Source organism: Anas acuta, chromosome 2 (genome assembly GCF_963932015.1).
Source record: "Anas acuta chromosome 2, bAnaAcu1.1, whole genome shotgun sequence".
Classification (NCBI taxonomy): Eukaryota; Metazoa; Chordata; class Aves; order Anseriformes; family Anatidae; genus Anas; species Anas acuta.
Genome location: NC_088980.1, coordinates 69,347,350 through 69,371,591, shown reverse-complemented (window position 1 = coordinate 69,371,591; position 24,242 = coordinate 69,347,350). Strand labels below are relative to the sequence as shown.

At 46.3% G+C, this 24,242-nt stretch overlaps 2 long non-coding RNA genes across 2 annotated transcripts in view; both read right to left on the bottom strand.

Moving 5' to 3' along the window:
- Positions 1–20,880, bottom strand: part of LOC137850580 (uncharacterized) — a 51,957-nt gene extending 31,077 nt beyond the window's left edge. The window contains exons 1-6 of the long non-coding RNA XR_011092645.1: positions 20,375–20,880; positions 19,561–19,648; positions 18,402–18,696; positions 17,229–18,166; positions 1,797–1,897; positions 1,559–1,689 (exon numbers count right to left, since the gene is read on the bottom strand). This is a non-coding gene — a long non-coding RNA (uncharacterized lncRNA). The remainder of the gene's footprint in view (positions 1–1,558; positions 1,690–1,796; positions 1,898–17,228; positions 18,167–18,401; positions 18,697–19,560; positions 19,649–20,374) is intronic.
- A 1,192-nt stretch (positions 20,881–22,072) lies between these two features.
- LOC137850581 (uncharacterized) lies at positions 22,073–23,364 on the bottom strand. Its single transcript, XR_011092646.1, has 2 exons — positions 23,017–23,364; positions 22,073–22,901 (listed from the first exon to the last, which is right to left on the bottom strand). It is a non-coding gene; the product is annotated as an uncharacterized lncRNA (long non-coding RNA).
- Positions 23,365–24,242: the final 878 nt, after the last annotated feature.

The following is a 24,242-nucleotide window of genomic DNA, read 5'->3' as shown; positions in this document are numbered from 1 at the left end:
GTGTCAGCCTCAGAACCAGAAAGGCCTGAATGAGTTAGATCTGTAAACTTAGCTCCCTCTGGGAAAACTCCTCCTTCAGAAACCTTCTACTTTTTCAGAAAATACACATTCTTGTTATTCCAGCTCTCCCCATCTTACATACTATGTAATTCCAACATGCAGTGAGATCAATGTTTACACTGGCATAAAGGATTCCTGCAGTTATGGCATGAATGAGGAATATAACAGCAAGACCATCCTACAGATACACAAACTGATCTATAGGAATCCGTTTGATCTATAGGCTTAACATTCATGAGTAGCAGTGCACAGGTACCTGAATGCATCTTCACCCTTGCTCGTAAGAGTTCTCCCTTAATGACTCCATTTAGTCGAAACTCTTCCATAACCCAGATAGAGGCACTGGAAGACACTTCGAAGTTGAACAGACAATGATGTGCCTCTCTGTTTCCATCTTGCATCCATATCCTGTGGTTTTACTCCCACCTCAAAGCTGGAAAGAGACAGGACTCAAGGGGAAAATAAACCAGCAGTTCCTCTGCACAGTCACTGTTTTGGGGAGAGAAAGATGTGGGTGGGATGGAGAGCAGTCCAGAAGATGCATAGCTGACCACTGGGGTCCCTCTGCACTGCCCACTGCACCCCTCAACTCTGTGCCACTTCCAAACTTTAGGGGCTCTTTCATCAGACTTGACTTCCAGTGACAGTCTGTCTTTATGATTTTAGAGCTACCTGCTAGCTCCACAGCTAAGTGGCTGGAGCAATAGGCCAGTCCTTTCCCCCCACCCACCTGCAAATCTCTCTGGACTAGAGTACGAGAAGGGAAGAGCTCCTACCCCATGTCCAGCCATGGCAGCTGAGATTAGCTGGGAGGCGCCTGCAGCCAGCGCTGAGGTTCGACCCCTCCATGTCCAGCAGTGGGGATTTCTCAGATGAGTGCTCCTGCGCTGGAGCTCGCTCCCCTTGGCAGCCGCTCAGACCTTGAGTCTAATGACCTTCGGGGCACCGTGCAAGCCTCATTCGTTTTGTTTAACATTCGATTAACTGTTTCTGGGTTTCTCCTGTAACTTAATGCAAGATTGAGGCCTCCACGGCAAAGAGGAATGAGAAAAAATGTTACTTCTTAAATTTTTCTACAAAACACTGCATGACAGCAGAATAAATACAATTTACTCAGTGCAATCTAAAACAAAAATAAAAATAAAAAATGCATACAACAAAACAACCCTAAAATTGACAAACCTAAACACACTGGCAGAGGTCTGCAAAAAGTTGGCTGGCTCTACTCTTCTCCTGGCAGAGGAAACAGTTCAGACAAAGAGCAGAGATGCAGCAAAAGGCCAAATGAAAATGCACAATTAGTCTTTTTTGTAGAAACACCTGCTATACTAAGGATGCATGAAACGTTTTTCTATTTCATTTCTCTCTGAGCAATTGCTAGAGCTGCTATGGAGCTATTTTGCAATTGCAAGTACAAAAGGAGGTGGTTTATCTGGCAGTCAAGATGTGGTTCTCATGATGAAAGAGTCTGAGGACTCTTGTGTTGGCATGCACATACCAGCTACTCCTTCATGAGATCCTCAGAGCTGCAGCTCACCAATACTCCATTTTTCTTCCAGGTCAAGACTTCGTCCTAAAGTTTCCGAACTCCTTGCCCAGGGCTTCAGATCTTCTCCAACCACAAACAGACTGTATCAAGGAATGACAGGTTAGCCACAGGCTCATGTCCTAGTTCCTAATAACAAAGATGGGAAAGCAGGGAGAGGAGAAGAGATTTAAGGGATTTTAAGTGTTACCTATAATTTGACAGTTATTAATCATGTTCCAGCTCTCTAAGTGCCTGCAGCTCCTTCATAATTCAGTGTGTACCTGCAGAACCACAAGGGTTTCCATGGAGCTGCATAAGGTGAAAAGAAAAAGAAAAAAAAAAAAAGTACTTCCCAACATACTCCAAAATTCATTGGGTAGATTATGCTGTTGAGGTTGGTTGAGCTTTTCCAATAGTCCTTACAATTCACATACACCAAAACAGGGCAGGGCTGGCTTTCAGAGTCAGCAGGGTTGGAGCACATTGCATTTCCTCCAAGATAAGAAAGTGGATCATTTCACGCTTTGCCTGGATTTGCAGTAACAGAAGTTTTCTCTTCCTGGGCAGACAGCAAAACACAGATCAAAGGTACTCATTCTCCAGGGGTTGGACCTGGTGAGACCCAGAAAAAGGAAGACACAAGTACTATACTGTATGTGCCTCAGCCATACAAAAGGACAATCCATTGCATTGCTAGGTCCTGTTAACCCCACAGTTAATGCTGTGTGCATTGGGCTTTCAGCTGTGAAGATTTTCAGTTTGATTCCTGTTATGGCAAGATTCAGCACACATAATATCCCATTGTTTTGGGGACCCCATGCAAAACGCTGCACCTTTGAAATCTACCTCTGCATCCATATTTTGTAGCTGTTGCCCAGACATGCTTTTCGATAATATTTTTGGAAAATACAAGAAGTGCAAATCAAAAGCTTCCTATTCTGCATGATGAATGTCTGATGAAACTAGGGTACTCAGCTACCCTACTGTTCCTCAAAACAAGTTGCTAGGCATAAAAATTTCACCCAGCTGAAAGCAAATATATACCCCTACTCTAAGGCAGCAGTTCCAGACAGACATCAGATGAAGAACAGAACTTAAATGAAGAACAGAAGCAAATGATGAACTTGAGCATGAGTAGGCAAACTGTTAAGGAGAAGAAGGGAGAGGAGAAACCATTTTGCAAGACCATGTGGAGGGAATTTGAGTGACTCACAGGAGTAGCAGCTTTCACTCGTTCCAACCATTGCAATACACCCTTGGTCCCCACACCCCAGTGTCTCCATGCTTACAGTAGATATCTTGATGCTCAAGTGGCAGGCCCGTGGGACTTCTCTCTGTCCTTTCAATTCACTGGCACAGCAGCAAGAACCACAGGATTCTGGGGGGGCTTGTGCTGATGAGAGGGGCTGCCTGCATCCCCCCTGCTTTGGGACTGGGTTGTGTGGGGTGGCTCAGGGGCGTGCTCCCTTAGGGTACAGTGGCCATGGCATCAGGTCCTCTGTGTTGCTGTAAAAACAACTTTGATCTTCTTTTGTCTTCTGGCAGAAGCACGGCAGTGGGAAGGACAAAGAGGGAAGAGGAGATCACAGAGTATGCAAGCACCCACCACCTGGGAATCCCCCAAATGTGGGAGAGGGCTTCCTTTGCCAGAAAACTCAGCCAGCTGTTTTCCCAAAGGGCTCTTAGGGGCTACAGATATCTATGCATAACAAGGAGCATCTTTTAGCTTGCTCTGCTTTTTATTAAAAAATCAATAAGCACTCTCTTAATTCACTTAATGACATCTTTCATTCACTTCCCACACCCAGTCATGCACTGAAATCAGACTGATCTTAGTAAACCTGTATCACTCTTTTCCTGGAAAAGCTTGGCATTATTTCCTAGTAATAACTGCAGAAACCTTATGGAAGAATCCAATTAAGCAATAAAGTACAATAAAGTACAAACTATTATGCTAACATAACAATTCACACCTACGGTATTGCTACTAGATTCACACCTGCAGTGTTACGTAAAACCAAAAGCCAGGAACTATTAAAACAAGCTAGCCAATTTAATATTACAATATAATTTGTGCCTGGGGATACACTGCAGAAATTATAAAATATTGATATGTATTTTTATTTGAGTGTGAACAAATATCTGAATTTTAATAGGGAAGTGGTTTAAGAGGTAAATCAGATGTAGCCTGACCCACTTAAAACTATACAAGGCAAAATGCTGAAAAGCAGCCTGTGGGCTGGGAGCCTGCAGGAGGAGTGGAAAGGTGTGGATGAGGTGACACCACAGTGTCTCACATCTGCCCTGTGGCCCACTCTGACAGGGCAGGTACTCGACTGACCTTAGATGGAGTATCTAATTGAAGCCAACAGAGCTATTATTTATATACGTAGGGCTAGCTGCTGGGGTGGAAGCACTTGGACAGAAAAAAATTCAGTGCTTAGTCACAGTATCTAGCATGCATTCTCTTTGAAACATCCCCCGGTGATAGTTATCATAATTATACTTCCTTACTCAGATTAGTTACAAAGCAATTAGACTCTGTCGTCTGTTCTTGCTCTGTGAATAGTTTCTGCTGGGTTGAAGGCACGGGACATGGCACTACACAGCTGTGTCAGCAGCTGGCTACCCCATCCGAAAGCACTTCCAAACAAGGAAGAACTAAAATCAACAAATCCAGAGTCCGCCAGAACTCCCTTCCTTATCCCCAAATTCTTCAGAAAACAAGAAAATGACACTGTCTTATACTTTACTTATGAACGGGGCTGGACTTTCACATTTCCTTTGATGTTGACCCTAACTGAACCAGTTGCAGAATACTAACGAGGCAGTTGAGTGATAATATTCAACTTGGGTACCTGGGACTTACCTTTCCCATCTAAAATGGTGGCAAGCCAGAGAGCAGAAGCAGCCTCCTAGTGCTCTAATGCCTCTTAGGTACAGGGGGCATGGGGGAGCTGCATGCTGCCATGCAGGAGTTCGCTGGTAGTGCACCTGTAACTCAGAGCCTGAAGGCAAACGTGGCCTTGCAGGCAAACTGAGGTGCCCATGCTCATGCAGCATCTAAGTAAACACAAGTATTAGTGATGGCTCCTTTGACAGTCTGAGCCCTTAACTAACGAGCCCCATAGCTTCTGTGTCTCCTCATGGACCTGCCTGCCTGAGGCGGGTTGCCTCCACTTGGCTACTGCATCCTTCTCTTGCCTGACCCCCTCTGTGTCCTCTTCCCCATCTGCCTAACAAGCTGCCATGAAAATAATCTTCCCCTCCTGCTGCTCCGACCTTGTCCCCGGCTGCCCTTGGAGGCGAGGCATGTGCCAGAGGCCGCGGCTACCTTGGCTGGTGACACTTTAACCGCAAGCAGCCAGGCGGGCAGGCCAGAGGTCAGGGTGGTCCCTGGGCATCGCCTCTGCTCCCCGAGTCCAATTCTCCAGCGTGTCCCTGTTCCTGCAGCCGGCCTCCTCGCACTGTTGTAAAACGCCATGACTCCCTCCCCGTTAATCCTGCCCTGGCCCTAGCCAGCCCGGGCAGGGGGCTTCAGTGGTGCTTTTGGCCTCAGGTGGGCCCCTCGGAGATCTCCAGACCTTGCCAGGTGCCTCCAGGGGTCCACGCGCTAAAAGGTCCAGGCCTCCAGGCCCACCCTCTCCACAGGGGGCTGAGCACAAACAGATGAAGAACCTGGTGGGAACCCCACAAATTAACGCCCACAGAGTTGCTCAGGACTACACTAATTAGTTCAATAAAATCTTACCGGCTGGGATTTCTATGGAAACCCAGCAGTCCCTGCCCCCACCAGGGGTGACACCATCCAACTGCTTCAGCAAAGGTGCTGGGAAGTTATCAGGGACGCTTGGCTCAAAACTGAGCTGTCTTGCAACATTTTTCTGAAGTGCTGTTTGCTTTGGCCTGTGGATTCTATGAGGAAAACAAACAACAACAACCAAAACACAGCAAACACCACAAACAAGTAGATAATTTCTAGGAACAAACTAATGGCTTTAGGGATAAAGCCTGTGAAGAGGAAAAAAATAAAAAGAAAAAAAAAGGCAAATGCAGTGGAAGCTGCTAAACTTCAGAAGTGTCTGGAGCATGCCCAAGGCTTGTATTAAAATTAAAGGGGATGAAAATGGGTCGGATCTTTTCATTTTACATTTGTATTCTACCTGTTCAAGGGGCTCCTTGAAACCTTGTAATGACTGAAAGTGTATTTCATAACTCTGAAAACAGAAGAGAAGTAAAAGCAATCACTTCTTTCTCTGCCTTTTCTGTGAAACAACATCCCTTTAGAAACACACAGCGCTCTATTCAGTACCCAAACTGTGTTATTAAACTACCAGACATACACACAACTCTAAAACCTAGAAATACAGAGCGGGGGGACACTATTTTTTTTAAAGAAGCCATTCCTAACGATGTGGCAAGGAAAAAAAAAAAAAAAAAAGGCGGAAAGACACATTTTATATTAGGACCAGATGTGGAAAGGGGGAAAAAAATTAAGTTTGTGCCAGCCAGCATCGAGGAGGATTTTTATGCTTCAGCTTCGGAGCTGAGCCTGCAGCACGCCGTACCACATGCTGGTATCAGTCAGTCTAAGGGCTACAGCATATTAGCAGCGTAACGCTCTTGCCAGCAGAGAGCAGGGAGCTGGTAAACTAACAGCAACCTCTTCTCCCTGTCTAGTACTTGCAGCCTTTCGGAAAGTTAGTGAAAGCCTGTTCAAACTCCGCTGCAGTCCAAACTTCAAGCCCATTGAAAAGCTTGCTCTGGCCCCAGTCCAAAGTCCAGTGTTTTATTACCAGTCTCATGTCTTTCTGTCCTTGGTCTTCTATTATCCACTTATTTTCTTAGCTTTTTAGAGAAAAATAATAATAAAGCATCCTTATAGTACAACAACTATCTTAACAAATTCTGGTACATGCCGTGGACCTCGTTAATTGATTCCACATCCAAAGCACAAGACTTTGGGCTATTTTTGTTGTTCAGAGCTGTACATTGGCCAACATCCTCTGCATATAATTAACCCCCTATTTCCATGGAATCTCTGCATTAACTTATTACAGGCTCAGCTGGTAATGAACTCCCAAGAGAAGTCCGCATACAAACACTGGCCATTGGCTTTGCTGCCCACGTGGATTAAACAAAAATTAATCTCATCTATTTGGTTATTCATTTGGTGTCTTTAAATTGGAGGCGTTTTTCTGCTTCGTTTGATGCACACAAAGAAAGAGGGATCTGGCTACTGAACTTTATCCAGAAACATCCATGTGTGGAGCAGATTAATGGGAACTTTTCATACCCATAATAGCTTTACAGCAGCAAAGTAGAACACGCAGTTCTCCCCGGGTGACTATAGTGCTCTGGGAGACAGGGAAAACAAATGTGGCTAGAAGATAGTAATGTTTTGCTCATCAAGCACTGCGTAGTTTAGACATCATTAAAGTGACATGTTTAGAACCAAGCCTGGGAGGAAACTCAGCTACTACGGTGTATGTGTTTCTTTTAATGCTTTTTTTTTTTTTTTTTTTTTTTTTAAGACACTCTGAAGCTTTTGGACACTGCAATAAAAAGAAGGATGTGACAGACAGAGATGTCCCAAAGCAGCTGCTGGTATCAAGTGACCATATGTAAAATGGTAAAAGGGAACTGACAGGAGGACTAGCAAGGAAAAGCAGCAGCAGCAGAGCTTACCAATTTTCCCCCTCTACCTGCCTCCCTTCGCAAATTAGTCTTCATAAATTAAGATATCAGATCAGCTATTTTTATACCACTTATAACTTAACATGTAGCAAGCACCTGGCTGGGACCCAAAAGATGAAGATCCTTCTCCAGGCTTTGCACTGACCACAGATAAGTCACTGTACTGTTCCGTGCCTCAGTTTCCCCATTGGTAAAGCTGGAGTAACAATAACTGCATCCCTTGGAAAATGCTCTGAGAAGTACCAGGGAAAAGACTGTAGGAGAGTAACTCTAAGTGAACTCATTTCTCCCCTGCTTCCTTAGCATCTCATCAAACCTCTCCTCAAAAAAGGGGTGGCTCTTGGGCTTTCAGGTTGAATATACCATAAGTGGTGACTGGGTGGGTGGCACTTCATCCACCAGCTTGCATGTCATTGTCTGTGCTGTTCTTACACCTCCAGAGGACACAGCACAGAGATCCTCCTGCAGTTTTTGACAGTACATTTCCTTATATTGTATGGACATCTCTCTGGTCCATCAGACTTGCATTGAGGTTTCCTGAACAGATGTCATGGGGCCTCCTGGTCTTCTCTCTGCCACAGCCACAGAAGCTGCTTCTTGGCATAATTTACTTCCACACATTAAAACATGAAGTAAATCCAGCTATCCTGAAGAGCTTCCTCAACTTGAGCCTTCCAAATACTTGGTCTACCTTTAGTGGACGGTATTAGGCACATTTCTCACTGGAAGTCCTGGCATAGCAGACCTGCCATTCCTCTAAACATCCCCTCTCTTTTTTGTGGGGAAAAACTCATTACTTCAAAAGGTATTTACACAAACTTTCAGTTGTCAGAGGGGGTCCACGTGCTGTTAAATCCCACACAGTTTAAGTCCTCTCCTTGTATGACAGTCCTGTTGTTGTGCGGCTTTCTGGAAGGGGAGCAGAACTGGAAATACGCTTTGGGGATTCTCCTGGTACAGACGAGCGCTGCTATTCTTGCAAGTCAAGGATGTAACCCATCAGAGACCAGGACCTTGAGCTGGCCTCGGAGGTGGCCTGAGCAACCTGAAGGACCATAAGCAGAGTGGAGTGAAGGGGGCTGTGCATACACCTGCTGCCCTACAAGCTGGCTAAGACAGGACACCCAGTCCCAACCCCACTGCCTTTACACTTGCAAACAGGGGTAACAAGGACAAAAAGGCTGCAGCTCTGCCTTTTTCAGGGTGAGCTTTCCAGACTCACGTGGCAGCACGGGGACTCGCTCAGGTGGTTAAAGGCTGGGGCAGCGATTCCCAGCTGGTCGGCACCCGAGCCAGCTGGATTACAGCCTACGTGCCTCAAAGCCTCCCACCGCCGTGCAGACGTCGCCCTTGACAAGCAGGGGCAGATGGGTTTGGGGAACAGCGAGTGCAGTGGCCCAGCTCACTCTCTGAGGCATCCCTCCCTGCCTGCCCCCCACCTTCCTCAACAGCATCTCCTGTGTGTAGTGGGGCCGGGAGAACAGCTGGCTGCTCCACAGCAGCTGCTCCTCCTGGCCACCTCCATGCCCCACTGGTGCTGCTGGTTACATAGGAGAACAAGCAGCCGGGGTTTTGCTGGGGTATGTCGAGAAGCAAGAACAGCCGTCATGCCACCTCTGTGGTTGCGAGAAGCCGCAGCAGGTCTCTGCAGGCCTGCATGGGTGAAGGCCCTCATGGAAGAGTGACAGGAGCCTTGTAGCCCTGTGCTACCTATTCCAAACTCTGAACTGAAAACATTAAAAACTGCTGAAGGACTTAGGAAGAACAGCTTCCGAGAGAGGGCTCAGATCTGTTGCCTTAAGCATCCTACATCTGAAAACCACCAACCTGCCCCCAGGCCACACCACCACAGGTCTAACTGCAGAGCATCCAGTGTGCTGTGCCCTGGGGTGCCACCATCACTCGTCTCCTCGTGGTTTTCCCTCAGACTGACAGACTAGTGACAGGATCGTGACTGGATGTCTCGTGCCTTCTGCAAGGTTTTAGGTCTGGGCAGAAAACTGCAGGCTTTGTTTGTCTGACAGAGGTCTCTATTCACTTGCGAATGCCTACCACAACCAGCTGGCTGGCATCTGCCAAACAAGCAGAAGAGCAGGAAGCAAAGCGCGTCCACAAGACGGAAACCAGGCTTGAGAGCACGACACAAAAGCAAGCGGGGAGGTGTCTGGGACCCACCCACTTCTTCAGAGCAGCTTTTCAAGCTGCTGCACCACTAGTATTTAGCCGGTCAACCAGTTCATCTAGTCAGCAGCATCAGCAAACAGCTCCACTTAAACTGTGCTGCTGGTACACTCTGGTCCCCCATGCAGCTGCTGCCAGGACATCAGCGCTGCTCGGACACAGCTGGAAACTCACCCACCAGCTCAGGGACTGAGGCCATGCAAACGTGCAGTGAGGCACATGGATGAACCAGCCACTGGAGGGCTGACTCAGTTTCTCCAACAGAGCCTCCCCACTTGCCTTTTTCCAGATCCAAAGCGTCTCTGCCTGGTAACAGCAAGAGGAGTACAGCTACGAACAGCCTAGGGCAGAGCAAGAAGACAAAGCAAAGCAGAACTGGCACTTCTGTTTACTTCATCAAAGTCAACACTGGAAGGACATTGCTATAGTTGACTGTAAACAGTACAAGATGGTTTCTGCAGGCAAACAAATTGGTTGAACGTGTCCAGACCCGTGTTCATTACTAGTGTGGAGATGAAGCTGGTGGGATTCTTGTGGTGCTGAATTATTTGGCTTGGTACAAGTACACATTCTCACATATGAGTTTTGCACCAAAGTACAAAAAACGGTGTATGAGAATTGGTACTCTAAGAGCAGGATTGTGTCTAATCTAGCAGTCTTAGTTTCTGTTAAAATTCCCATGAGAACAACAGTGCGAGTGCCCTTTCTTCAATATTTGCTAATGCTTCCAAAATACTGGGAAGAATTTTGCTAATCATCCATTTCCTTACACTTTGCAAAGCAGCTAAAATAAAACCCTAAAAACTACAAGACATGCAACAACTAGTGGCGGTTTGTAAGCAGCACCAGTTAAAAAACCAGCCAGAAGATTACAGCACAAAACATTTTTCAAAGGAAACTCAATAGCAGAGCATTGTCGAGGATGTGATGAATGAAGATTGCTGAGTTGTCTTTGAGGATGGATTTCGCTTCCACTGAAGTCAATTAGACCCTAGGGGAGAGATTTAAGGAATTCATTTCTCATTCAACCTGAAGCCTTCTCAAAGGAACTTGCATATCCACGCTGATATCCAAAACCTCCAGCTCAAGCACCCAAAACTCAGACCACCCACAGCTGTCGTGCATGTTCAGGTCTCCCCAGCAGAGTGAAGGGGAGCCTAGCAGATCACCAGCTGCCCCGTTCCCTACTTCTCATACTCCCTGACCATGGAAACCACCTTCAGAAATGGAGGGTGGTGACCATCACACACCTCCAAATCAGGTATCCCATGATCTTCATCCCTTTTTAGCTTATTCTCCTCATGGTGCATGGGGTGAAACATATCAATCCATCTGTAATTGCACAAAAAGTGCTATAGAAGAGTCCTGATAAGCTGCTAAGACACAGTTATTGTTATAAATAACATTTGCTGTTTAAATTCAGGGAATAAAGAAAGAAAATCCATCTATGGTAAAAGCAGATGATGCTATCTCTTGAAAGGCTAGAACTTCCTGATCCTTAAAACATTTATCAGAAGAGTGTCAGCTAGGTTTTTAAAACACAATCTCTCTGTGTCAAAAATGTAAATTTACAACAGACGCAGGTACTTTTCCAAAGTTTTACCCACACATTTGCAAGGCCTCATGCTGACACAGTAAGGAAGTTCTACCAGCTCAACAAATAGCAGGATTTTTGAGGTGAGTTATTCAGGCCAACTCAGGCTCTGTGACCATTTACTTAGCTTTTGGTTTATTTTGGTCTAGCCTAAAATTGACTTCAAGATCAATTATTCTGGTTTAAAACAAAGTTGTCCACGCATGGCTTTGTAACAATTTTAAACTTTGCTTTCAGTCATGGGAAGCAACTTTCCCACATAGCAGAGGACAGGACAAGTTTTAATTCACACCCTTATTTATTTTAGAATTCCTGTGTGGAGCTATTCTTATTTTGGAATAAAAGCACTCATGCACAGACTCAAGTAACTAGGGAGTCAGAACCCATGTAATTATTTCTGAACATTTTGTGTGTACACCAGCATTGTATCAAAATGCCTGTTCTGTATGCCAATTCTGATGTAATGACATCACTCGCTGTAATAGATTATTTGGGAATTAAAACCAAAATAAACAGGTATTATAAGGAAAAAATATTGCCACATGAGGGCATGCTTCATCTCTTTCAAAAGCCTGCCTTTTAGTCTTGGATATTTAAGGCAAGCTACATTTCAAGACCTAGTTTTAAGAAAAAGAAAACTCAGTTTTTAAATATGATTTGCTAGGTTTCTAAGGTATGAATTAATTGCAAATTTATTACAAACTTTAAGAAATATTCATTGCTCCCATCCATGAATATACTACTTTTCTAGGCTGATAGCAGCACATGCTTTGGTCTTAGGGCAGGGGATGAGCTACCTGGATGCATAATACTCAAGTTTTGTACAGTTTGGTTCCTTGCAGTAACCATAGCAAACTAAAACACAGAGCTACGGGGGATATAAATTTCACCTTTTGCCCAATGGGAACGGTTTCCTGGTTGATCAGACACACCATGGGGAATAAGGGCAAAGGTTGCCATCTCGTACAGTCTGCTTGCAAAAAAGGGCAGGGTTGAGGGGTTCCCCAGCTTTAAATCTATCTGAATCTGTCTCTTCCTGGACATGACCACACAAGATTCAGTGCACCCACAGGGTCCTCAAATCACAAGATCAGTACCAAACTGGCACATCACCTTTAAAGAGTCTTGTAGAGACGTGCAGTAATCCCAGCAAAGCCCAAGTGACCTGTGCTGCCACCGTTTAGGCAAAACTTTCCACCCTTTAGGCAAAAAAAGTCCACCTTTTAGGTAAAACTGCCACCAATAGGCTTCTGGAGCCTTGGGCTACTGACACATTTATTGTAAGAGCCCCAAAATGAATTAGACTGTCCTGATGAGAGGTTAATCTCTCCATCCAGAGAGCTGCACCAGAGCTGGGAGGATCCTTGAGACTGCCAACTTTCTCCAGTCTCGGAAGCAGGATTTTGGACCCATGGTAGAGTACAGAGATAAACTAAGAAATAACAGCATCCAAGCCTTTGAGTCACTAGAAGTAATTTTTCACTGGTGAGTCACAGTATCTGCACATCCTCGCTTCCTGGAAACTTAGGGTACTTAAATACGCAATATCTCACGAGTATCATGGCTGTATCATGGAGACACTTCTCCAAAGTGTGAGGTTTCTCCTGCTACCTTTCAGCTCTAGCCAGTGTCCATGGATGCTAAACATGCTACAGGACCCGGCCTCAGGATTACTTGCTAAAATCAAATGGGAGGGGTTTTAGTAACTTCCAGAGGAACAAGGACATGCATTCAGTTTCAGACACTTGACACTCATCTGACCTGTGCTCAGCCATCTCTGCCAGAGAACAGCAGCTCCTGGAGGATTCATCCTCAGCTTAATCCAGAGAACCAGGAAGCTGCAGAAGCTGTGGCTGTGACAGCACACAACTTCGCAATTTTGGCAGTCTGGGCTTGTGCTGACTAAGGTGCTAACACTGACAATAAGAGACAGCTTATTGGGGAATCTTTCTTCAGCTTCTTCTTCTATCCCAGAGATGTAAATCCACCACACTTGTCTTTCACCACCGCACCCATGCTCCAAGATGATTTCATCTGGCCACAGAAAAGACAGATGAAACACGAATGCTCCAGCACTTGTGGAAACAGGTGCAAGAAAAGACATAGGTGGAGGGATAAACAAATTGATAGATGTTTTTTAATCCTTTGACCTCAACAGTATTAAATTCCCTGAAATTTTTGTTGTTGTGAATGTGTTTCCATCATAAAATTAAAAAGTGACAGGCTTTATGGTTTCATCTTAAAATATCAAGGGAAAAGGCACTGTAATGTTGGATGAGAGCATCAGTCTGCCTCCTGGGTTAACAATGACTAAAATTTTGCTCTTCCTTCTGAGATTTTACCAAGAGTAGTTTTGAGTTGCTTCATCAATACCAAAGTAACTGGATATTTATAGCATCCATGGGGCTGGACACATCACTCCCTTGGACGAGCAGAGCCAAAGGAACAAGAACCCTGGTGGCGCAGAGAGGCCACCCTGATGGATGCCGGGTGCTGGCCATGGAGGCCGCAAAGGGCTCTCCCCTCCCTGCGCCAGGCCCGCACGGGCAGCAGGGCAGGTGCCACACCACCGCCATTTTGTAGGCAGCCTTGTTTGGGTGTCAGCAGGAGCCCTGCACTGCCCCAGGCAGAGCAGGGAGATGAAGGAGCAGGGCAGATTTGGAGGGGGGAAGCCCTTCCTTGTCCTGGTTAATCAGGATGGGGACACCTGATGTCACGGCCTATCAAGGTGCTTGTCACCCAGCACAAAACCTCTAGGGAAGGCAGCAGGGCACAGAAGATGTCTGCCTTCCCAGGCTGGTGAGAGCTGAGGCATCAGCTGGCTTACCAGCTTCCCCCCGGGGCAGCAGCAGGGCTGCCGAGAGGAGCCTCTGAAGTGGCTCACGCTGCACCTCCAGGCAGAGCGCCTTGTCGCTGTGCTGATACGCTCCAAAATCCCTGAGCTGCTGATGGCAGCTGGGCTAGGGCAGCTTCTTAACTGGCCCTCGCTTCAGCAGGTAACAATCCGCCTTGTAGGCCACTGCCTGCCTGTGGAAATCTCTCTCACTTTTATTTAATCTTGGGAGACTCCCTAGTGACTGGAGAGGAAGGGAAATTACAACGTCCCAAAGGCCTGAAAGGCAAAACTTCAGCAGGAGCTGGATACTGAAGTTCCTTATGCACGGCTGCAAACCCCAGCCAAAGCCCTCAGGCACAGTGCAGGTAGGTTAAACCAGATCACTAGATGAGTATGCCCTTACGCAGGCACCGTCGTCAATAGGATTTCTGCCCCACTCACAACAATGAGCCCTTTTATAAAGCCCCAGCTTCCTGATCCACCTTCACTGCCAGTGCTGGAAACGCTGACAAGCAAGCTCCAGCTCATCGAAGTGCTGTGGCCACGGCGAAGCCACCCCCTTCCTCCTTGCCTCCCCAGCCACAGGAGAGCCGGCCACAACCCTGGCTGTGTCACGAGCTCTCAAGAAATTGGCAAGCTTGGCCTTGCCGCTGCTGAGGTGTGAGCATGTGTTTCGTTTGCCTGGTAAGCCGTGGTAGAGCGGTGGTGAACATCTGGGTTGAGAAAGCCGCCGCTGCCACTTGCCAAGCATAGGTGAGTCAAAGCCCTGACAATGGGGATGTAAATGCAATGCACTTACAGACAGAACAGGAATAAAAACCTCACGCTGTACTGAGAAGCACAAGGCAAAAATCACTGGTCACTGTAAAAAAATAAATAAAAAAGCTAGGCTTTCAGTGGGGTCAGAGCTAAGCATGAGCTCTTTCTTCAGCCCAGGGACAACTGTGTGCAGCCTCTGTGGAGGAGAATCCCTCTTTGACTGGGGAAGAACACAGGCAGCAGGCACAAGAGAGCAGCACATGGCAGCAATCATGAGAGAGTGGCAAACAGCCATCCTGACTGGTGGTCACAAAGCTGTCCAGCAGCTGCACAGGGGGAAAATAATAAATAAATAAATAAACAGCAAGAGAGAGAGGGAGTGAAGGAGGAGGGGAGGAAGTTTTAAAGACAAACAGATTGAGAGCAGCCTCTCAGACAAGTCAAAACTCACGGAGACAAGCACGTTTCTCCTCTGAGAAAAGTACCAATAAAGCAGGAGGCATCTGTGAATGGATAAAAAAAAAAAAAAAAAAAAGGAATAAAACCTGGACAAGTAGGAAGCTGCAGTCAATCAGCTTCATACATATTTAACAGGGATGTTCATCCGAATAGAGGCCTGCCTGTAGTGCACTAGAAATGAGTCTGCTGCCCAGAAGGAACACACAGAAAGCCTCACTCACAGCCAGCATGGGACGGAAAGGCAGAGGATGGCTCAGTATTGTTGGGGAAGACAGGAAAAAAGCAGCCCTGGTGGAAATGGAAGAGATGATCGGAGGGATCGGGCAGCCCCTGCTGTTGTGCTGATAAGATATCCAGGGAAGGACATTCTCTCCAGTCCCTGACCCAGGGAAGACAGGAGAGACCATGCTCTGCTTTGCAATGGAAATCTCACTCCTGGCAGTGGCTGCAGGGGACAAGCAGTGCTGCTGTCTGTGAAGCCGGAGAGGTTGAACCGTGGCCCAAGAAACAGCACAGTTGTCCAGGCTGCGATAGCCCCAGAAAAAAAAAAAAAAGCTTTAGCTCTTGTTTTCTGGTTCAAAGTTCCTGCTCTCAGTGCAGCAGAATCGCTTTGACAAGCCAGAGAAATCCAGAGGAACATGTGCCAGGATCATGACTGATCTCAGGAGGATGTGGGGTAGAGGGATCGCATCTACATTAGTCTCTCTAGCAATGGCTTGGGTCCAGGCATAAACTTGGGTTATAAACCTCTTGACACACACCTCAGTGGGCTCTTTCAGGCCCACATTAGCAAGGATTCAAGCCTGACAGAAACATGCTGCACCGAACCACCTTGCTTGTGCTCCACCTCCACCTTGGCTGAACCGACACCTCTGCAAAGACAACGTGTCCTGTACCAGAGATAATCTACAGGCAGTCTTCTGCAACCCCTTGACACAGGACATCACTCAACAGATGTATTAATATACACTGGGCTTGCCCCTAATGGTACAAAAATAGAAAACCCACCTTAGTCTACTAGCTTGGGAAATGTCATTGCAGGATTCCCCCTGATTATTGTCCTCCAGCGGCATCCCTATGAAACACAAAGACAATTCCTACCAAGACCTATTTCCTCTCTACCCAGCACAGCCTGTAATAGGAGTTCTGCAACCCCAGCTATGTCCTCGCTGACACCTGCTCAGCCTCAGAGCCCTCCAGGGGTTTGCACAAACACGACTGGCTGAACTTTACGGCAAGGCACGGGAAAACAGACAGTCTCATCCCATGGGATGCTATGACCCTGTTGACACGGCTCACAGTGGCTGCTAAATGGTGTTTCCAGAGCAGGCTTCCCTCTCTTCAAGATGCAGAGGCTTTCTCTGAGGCAGAAACAAAGGCTCCAGCCTGCCCTGTTACCTGTGGCAAACGAGCATCAGCTAGCCAAGGAGAGGCTCTCACCTGGCAGATGGGAAGCAGAATGTAGCTGAAGAAAAAGAGGAGCACACCTACAGCACATGGCAGTAGTACGTGATATGTTCCAGAGATACGTGAAAATGACGGTTATGAAAGAGACGGGAGGGGAAAAAAAAAAAAAAAAAGAAAAAAAAAAAGTTTCTTGGCTCATGTCCAGGGGGAAAGGTTCATTTCTGTCATCAGACTTAATGGTTGAGCCTAGGGAGAAATGCAAATGCTATCAGGTCCTCCCTTCCCAGGGAGAGAGCAGGGTCAAAGGCAGCCCCACCTCTCCTCCCCGCATGCATGCCATCTGCCTCCGCCTGACCCGAGGCTGGCGGTTGTCCTGAACTGCCATTGTAGCCGGGTTTAAGGGGAGCAGCAGCAGCCTGGTGATTACTGCATCATGCAGGGAATCAGAAGTACTTTTGCCTCAGGCACCACGGTAAGCTCAACGGGAACCCGTTTTCATGCGTCAGATGTATTACATGGATGCCACACATCCCATTTGGCAACTCCCTCAAGTATTGCAAGCTTCTGGACAAAGGGACTCCCAAACTCCCTGGATCTGGCACAGCACTCACCGACTTGAATTTAGACTCGCATTCTTGGCCAGAAGCCCTGAGCGAGTGCTGTGAAGGAAGCGCCCTCGTCCCCCCTCTCCCTCCTTCCCCTCCTACCCCCGGACGGAAGGCATGTTGAATCGCTCCTCTTCACGGGCCAGGGAGTGCTCTTCTTCTGGAACAAAACCCTCCGCACGAGGAGCTCTGCTGCTCCTGCTCTTCTCAGTCCATCAGAAGAAATGCTGCTGGGATCCTGCTCTGCTGCAGCCAAAACACATCGCAAAATCCAGCTAGTTTCGCCAGGATTTTGTTTAGGAAGAAAACCAGGAAAACAAAGCGTTCCAGCAGTGTTGAAACATTTATTTTCAGCATGTTTGCAGAGCAACATAGCTTTTTTTTTTTTTTAATAATAATAAATAATTTAAAAAAACTTAAACACCACTGTCATTTTGATTTTCTGTTTGTATTGCATCAGATAAGCTGCAAAACTCAAAACCAAAACTTTCAATTGACCCAAAGCAAATAAAGGAGTTGGGTGTAAAAAAGAAAATAAAAAAAAATCTGAAAGCCATCCTCTATAAAACGGAACTGAAAACTGAATGTTCAGCCTCTGTACAAATGTCAAAAATTATTTTAATTCATTTCTCAATCTACGAAAATCTCCTGGTGGATATAAGCTTTTACCACTAGGTAGGATGGGACAAGTGCTGTGTTTTGTAAAATGCTGTTATAAAAGTGTTTTAACTCCAGTAAGGTGATCTAGTAGTACAGCCTCTAAAATTTGAAATTAAAGAAAGTGAAATTCCCTTCACCTATAAAAGCATAGCACCAGGAAATAAGCTGTCTGCACATTAGGATTTTACAGATTCAGGAATTATATGACCTTAAGTGACATTTCCCAGCATCAGTCCTTAATGTGACTTTTCAAATTGGTGAGATGACTTCAGCATCCTATTAGTTGTGTTCTCGTGTGCATGTATGCACCTCCAGTGGTCTTACAGTTATAAGTTAGGACAGGATTTGGGTCATGATATCCATAGGGCAAATGGCAAATCCTTAGAGGAGAGGGAAAAAAGAGACAGTAACCCTAGAACAATTAGTGAAGTTAAAGACAAGAAAATCTAATAATGTCAATAGAAGCAACGCCATGAGTTAAGTCTAAGTAAAGTATTTGGACTTTAGATACCATCTAGGTTAAGGACTCTGTAGGAATCACTGAACTGAGCACTAAAATAAAGCCCCTGTGGAGGAGGCAGCAGCTTTAAATCTGCAGAAAGCAGCTTTACCTACCGACTGCAGGCAGAGAGCACAGAACACTACGCTTAAGCAGCAACTGCAGGAAGCACGTGGGTGGCAGCAGCCATCCTCCACACCAGCATTGGGTGGAGGACACTGCGACCATTCCTCTGGCTGGTTCCTCTGGGAAAGCTCTGCTCCGCAGCAGCATCCACTGCCAAGGTACACCCCACTTTCCAGGGGCCCGCAGCTGGTTTCAGGATGAGCCTCCTGGAATTGCCAGGGATGGACGCAGAACAGCCAGAAATAAAACTTGAGATCTTGGACCTAATACAATAGGTCTTGGAGGCTGCACAAGAGTCACAGAGATCAGATGTCACCCAGTGATTAGGAGAGGGAGGGATAATATCAAAGAGAAGGCAGGCCAGCTACGTTAAGAGGAAGAAAACTCCTTCGATTCAAGCCAAGACCTATGAGTCAGAAGCTCTAGTTTATACCTTTGGCAGAGCCGAAAACTTCCTGTGACATCTTCAGCAAATCCACTGTGCTCCTCAATACAACAGTACAATAATTCAGAAGGATCAGAGCTTTAAATTAACTGAAGTTTACAGCCTGCTTGGAGCTCCCAAGGTGAAAAGCGCTCTTACCTTACAACCCAGCAGCAAAGCCCTCCTGCCACCCATCTGCTGCGCACAGCACAAGCACTCCCAGTAGGATACCATCCACAGCAATACTCACGCTGATGTAAAATATGCTTTAGCACTTGCTGCTTACTGTACTACCATTAACAATAATGGCCCAGCATACTGCTTCCTCCTGTGCTTCCTGCACCTTAAAGCCAGCTATATCCCACTGCATTCTTCATGAAGCAAAACTACTCCTATCATTATACCAGGTATATCCAAGTAAACAGGAAAAGACAGAAGATTTGTTATCAGGTGCCATGGGAAGGGAGGAGGATTGCGATTGGCAGTTTTGGCAGCTACGTAAATGGTGCCAGGTATGGCTATTTTGTTAACCACCTCCCTGTCAAGAAAGCCAGATCCATGGGGATTCATATTTGGAGAAGTCTTTCCAACACACAGTTAGCTCTTATCTTGAACTGACATTACATGCTGTTCACCACAGGCCATGACAGAAGTTTTAGCAGCAGCCACCAGAGTAGCAGAATATTCTCTGGGAGAAAATAATAATAATATTAAAAAAAAAATACCTTGAATAATATCAGTTGTTCTACAGCTTCTACCTTCCAGTTGGGGATATTTGGCTCTGAGCTGATGAAAGCACTTTCAGAGTATCAGCTGGAAGGAGTAAGGCATCCAGATGTATTTAACAGAAGTAAAAACCTATGTATGCCCTACGTTTCTTGTCTGAAAGTCACCACCCAAAAATAGCTTGTGATCAAGTTATTTTTATTTAGAGAAGAGCCTGTGCCTTGAGTTTGGATCCGAGTCCAAATTCCACTACAGTTTTGGACTGTTGTTAAGGTAGGATGCTCCATTCTGGCCCAGTTCAGAAACGGGGTGACCAGTAAGGGTGACCAGTATTCTTGCTTGCTCTGTTTTGTCTGTGTACATGTCAAGGGTCCTTTGACGGTTCTGTATTTTTGGATCTGGAAATCCTGAAGGATCCTTAAAAAACACGTGCACATTTTCTTCCTGCTTTCTCAAATTTCTGAACGAACCCTTGAGCACAGGAGCTTTCTTGTTTGCCCCAACTGGATATTCTTAAACATTTTATTACAACTTTCTGGTTCAGCTTTAACCACAGTGGTATTAACATAATAATTAACATAAATGTCTTGTAAAATCACTGTTAGTAAATTTGGATAATAACAAACTCTTAGGTATCTGGGGTTTTGCTGCACTGGGTACCCATTCTAGAGCTCTTGTTTATGCAGGAGGGTGACACAGCTCCACACACACCGTTCCAGTTGCTCATGTAAGAAGTGAGCATTTTACACGTATTTTACACACATGCTTTGTACAAAATATCCAAGTATGTATTCACCCCCCAAAAAAACAAACCTGAAACAGCGGCAACGTTATCTGTCCCAGTAGATGTATCCAGACCCACACGCGTGCATTGCCTATCTTCAGACCTGTAGGAGGCAATGCAGGAGCTGCCTGAGGCTGCAGACATGTTCTGTGGGAAAGGCTGAAGCCTTCTTTTCTCCCTCTCCCTCCTTACTAAAGCCCATGGTAATTCAAATGCTCCCTCTTAAAGGTAAAGCAATGTCAGCTGGGTCAACTAACACCATCTTTGTCAGCACTGAAAGCTATCTGACAGACTTCACCTGACAGATTAGGAAGACCTTGGACCACCTTTTCTAACAGCAGAGCAACGGGTACAGGAGCCATCAGCAGAGGGTTGGTAGCAAGCATCTGGAATGGCTGTAAGACCTCCAACCAGCTCAGCTGTTTGAAAATTAATGTCTGTCCGCAGTCCTGTGGCACTGAGCTGGTACATCTTCAGACATCCTTACATAAATCTCCAGTGCACTCAAGAGATTTATGATAAACACTTGCTCTTTCCTTAACCTCCAGAACCTTTTCCACCTGCTGAATAACGTAAGATTCTTTCCCCTCAGCCAGCCTGTTCAATATCTATATAAAGCCTGTAGAGAAGATTCGGTGGCACCATGGACTGACTTGTCAGCAGTACACATATGACACCCATCTCTACATCATCTTCACCTCCCATGCAAATAACACCATTACCCAGCTCTTCAAGGGCTTGGCTGAGATCAGCAAATGAATGAAGAGATGTTGGCAGAAGCTGAATTGTCACAAGAGCCTGGGCTGAGGATGGTAGAGGAAAGTATTTCACATTTCCATAATATCATTCATTCTCCATCACTGGCATTAAGACTAACTGGAGATTTAATGTTCATCTGAACTCATTCCTCCTGGAAACTCCGATAGCTGCTGCTGCAAAATCCTCTGTCCTTCACTACTATTTCTGATCAGATGACTTGTTAGTTTGAATTTGGCCTTTATGCTTGATTTCTAAAAACATTTAGAAAAGATACCCTGTGCAAAAATGTGTCGGTCTATTTATTCAGCAACACAAGACCACCAAGCAAGCTTGAGCTGAGCTCTCTGCTCTGCTCGCCACTCAGTCCCAGTTTAAATCAAAGGTCTTATTTTCAAAGCCTTCATCACCTTAGCAAAAAAAAAAAATGGTGTAAGGACAGCCACAGTTATGTTGGAATCTGACAGTTACATTGCTCTGTAACAAAATAAATACTCAGTTTGAAGGATATGCGCACCAGGGACAGAGGTTCCTTGGTGCCTAGGACACAACTACAGAGTCCTGACCAAATGCAGGAGAAATCCATAAATCTCAGAAGTCCAGAACAAAAAGGAAACTCCAGTGTTTCAGCCCAGCCTTCCCTTCTCTATTCTAATTGTACCAAAACCACCAGTACAAAACTACCAGTAATCCATGACTGGCAGGCATGATGAAGTCTGATTTCCAAGGGCACACTCCAGTGCGGGTTCTTCGGTGCCTGACAAAAGGTGACCTGAGCTGACAGCATCGTGATGTTTCTAGCACAAACAAGCTCTCTCTTGTGCCTCTTTTTAAAATGTTATAGGAACTTCAGTTTGAAATCTCTGTTCTTTTGCCAAATTCAGCTGAAACTGACCAGCAGGCCCACACTTTTGGGGATGGGGGGAGTTAGGGCACAATGGATTCACATGCACAGACACACTCACAGCATGAATTAGAGAGATTGTTTTATTAGGAACCAAAGCTAGCACACCTAAAAAGTGCCCTATGTAAGATGTAGGAGAGAAAAAGAGAAACAAATATTGATGGTGCTTTGTGTTTGTTTTCAAGAGCTTGTAAAGTAATTAGAGGCAGATACATAAAGTCATACATAAGCCTTTCAATAGAACAGCAACAGTTAGGCAATGAAAACCTAGAGAAAATCACAAATAAATAAATAATTAAATTAAATAAATCCACACCACAGTGCCCTAGGTAATCAGGTCTGAAACAACAACAACAACAAACTAAAATAAACACAAAAGCAGCTTTTCAATTGTATGAAATGCAAGATAAGTCAACAAGTCTAGAAAATACCACTGAAATGCACCTGAATCTGTGTTTAATTCAGCACAAAAATTAGCTCTGCAGAATACGTCAGATATTTATTTCTGACAACAACTGGCAATACTTGTGTGTGTTTCAAATGCAAGTCTGAGAACCTTTTGAATTGTTAAAAGGTGTGTGAAGGTTGTAAAGCTCAGAAGTCTTGCCAAGGATGATACAACTTTGCTGAATTTGTTAGCCTTACATTCCCATGAATTTTTCACAGTAACCATTCAACGTGACATCTGCCTAAGTCTGTCCAAACCTTTGGGTTCATGTGACAGGGAAGAAGTGACTGGGCAAAACAGCAGAAGAAACGTGGAATCACCAAAGAGGCCCAGTCAAAACCTGTGCCACTGTGGGGTTATATCTCGTCAGGCTCTCCCGGTGATTGATTCCAGCAGCAACATTTGGGTTGGCACACAGTACCAGTGAGTCAGCATTTTTAAGTTACAACTGAGAAAACAAGAAAAAAAAAATAGTTTCGTTATTTGGTAAGGCAAGGAGCATCATAATGTGCCCAAGCTCTAGTGCAAAGCAACCTCCTCCCCGTTCCCTCCCCAAAGCCTGCCTTATTTTCCTAAACTGTCGATTCATAAACCAGGAAGGGTGCTGCTTCTTTCTGCTTCGTATCCTCCGTCCTGCTTGCACATGTGCTCAGCCAGTAACAGGCACCCAGAGCGAAACAGGATTACGTTCCTCTGGTTTGGAGCGTGAGCACAGCCCTGGGTGGGGCTGCCGGAGGATCAGCTCTTAATAAGGTGTCCAATTTATAATCTAGCAGGGTGAGGAGCAACTGGCTCTCACAATGAATAGCTCTTCTGTCTTACCATCTCCTGAGGCTGGCTGCCTGGCCAGCCTGCCTCATCCCTTTCTTTCTCTCTCTCTCTCTCTCTCTCTCTCCCACAGATGTTGCTCTTTTACTAACTTTTTGCTGTTTCCCAGGCTGGAAATATAAAGAGGAAGGAAAACAAGCAGCATCCACCCGCATCTCGTTGGAGACTGCAAACCGCGGCAGAACGAGCATACTATCTGCTAGCTAGCTGAATAGGAAATACCCCCCTGCTAGTCACTTATTCCAAGGAGGCTGAATTTCATCTTATAGTCCTGCTCCCGGGGTGCCCAGCGATGCCTGCACCAGGCAGGCTCTGCGGCCCCGACCTCGTTCCCCTCACAGCTCAACATGGCCACAAGCCTTCCCCTCGGGGGGAGCCGGGGCTGGCCAGGCAGCGGTAGCTCTCCCGCAGGACCAGCAAACCGAGCAGCCCCTGCAGCCACAGCCGGCTGCTTTCTGCTGCCAGGAGGGCTGGGAGCCGGGGCTGGCTCCCGAGGGGGACCGGGGAGCCTCTCGCTCCCCTGGGCCCCCGCCGCCCCCCGGCCGGGCCCGGCCCGGCGCAGCACCCTCTGGCGGCACCCGGCGGCCGGGCTCGGGAGCTGGGCCCCGGCCTCCCCTTCCTCCGTGGCGACACCTGCTACACACAGCGCCTGGGCAGGGAAAAGGCACAAATCCACCACGGCCTGCCTTCAGGAACTACACCTCTGCCTCCAGGCACCCATAGGCCCCCTTTCCGTGTGCAGTGACTCGTTTCCCTCCACAGCGCTGAAACAAAAATTAACTACATCGCCACCTGGAAAGCCACCATCGCCCTGTGCTGCCCCCCTTGCCAAAGAGCACTGAAAGGTGATACCGGCAGCCACCTGATCAGTCCTTGTCAGGGTAGGGGGCATCTGGCTCCCGCAGGATTTTTTATACAAGCAGTCTGTTTCCAGGACCGCCGCTGCTTCTGTAGCAGGATG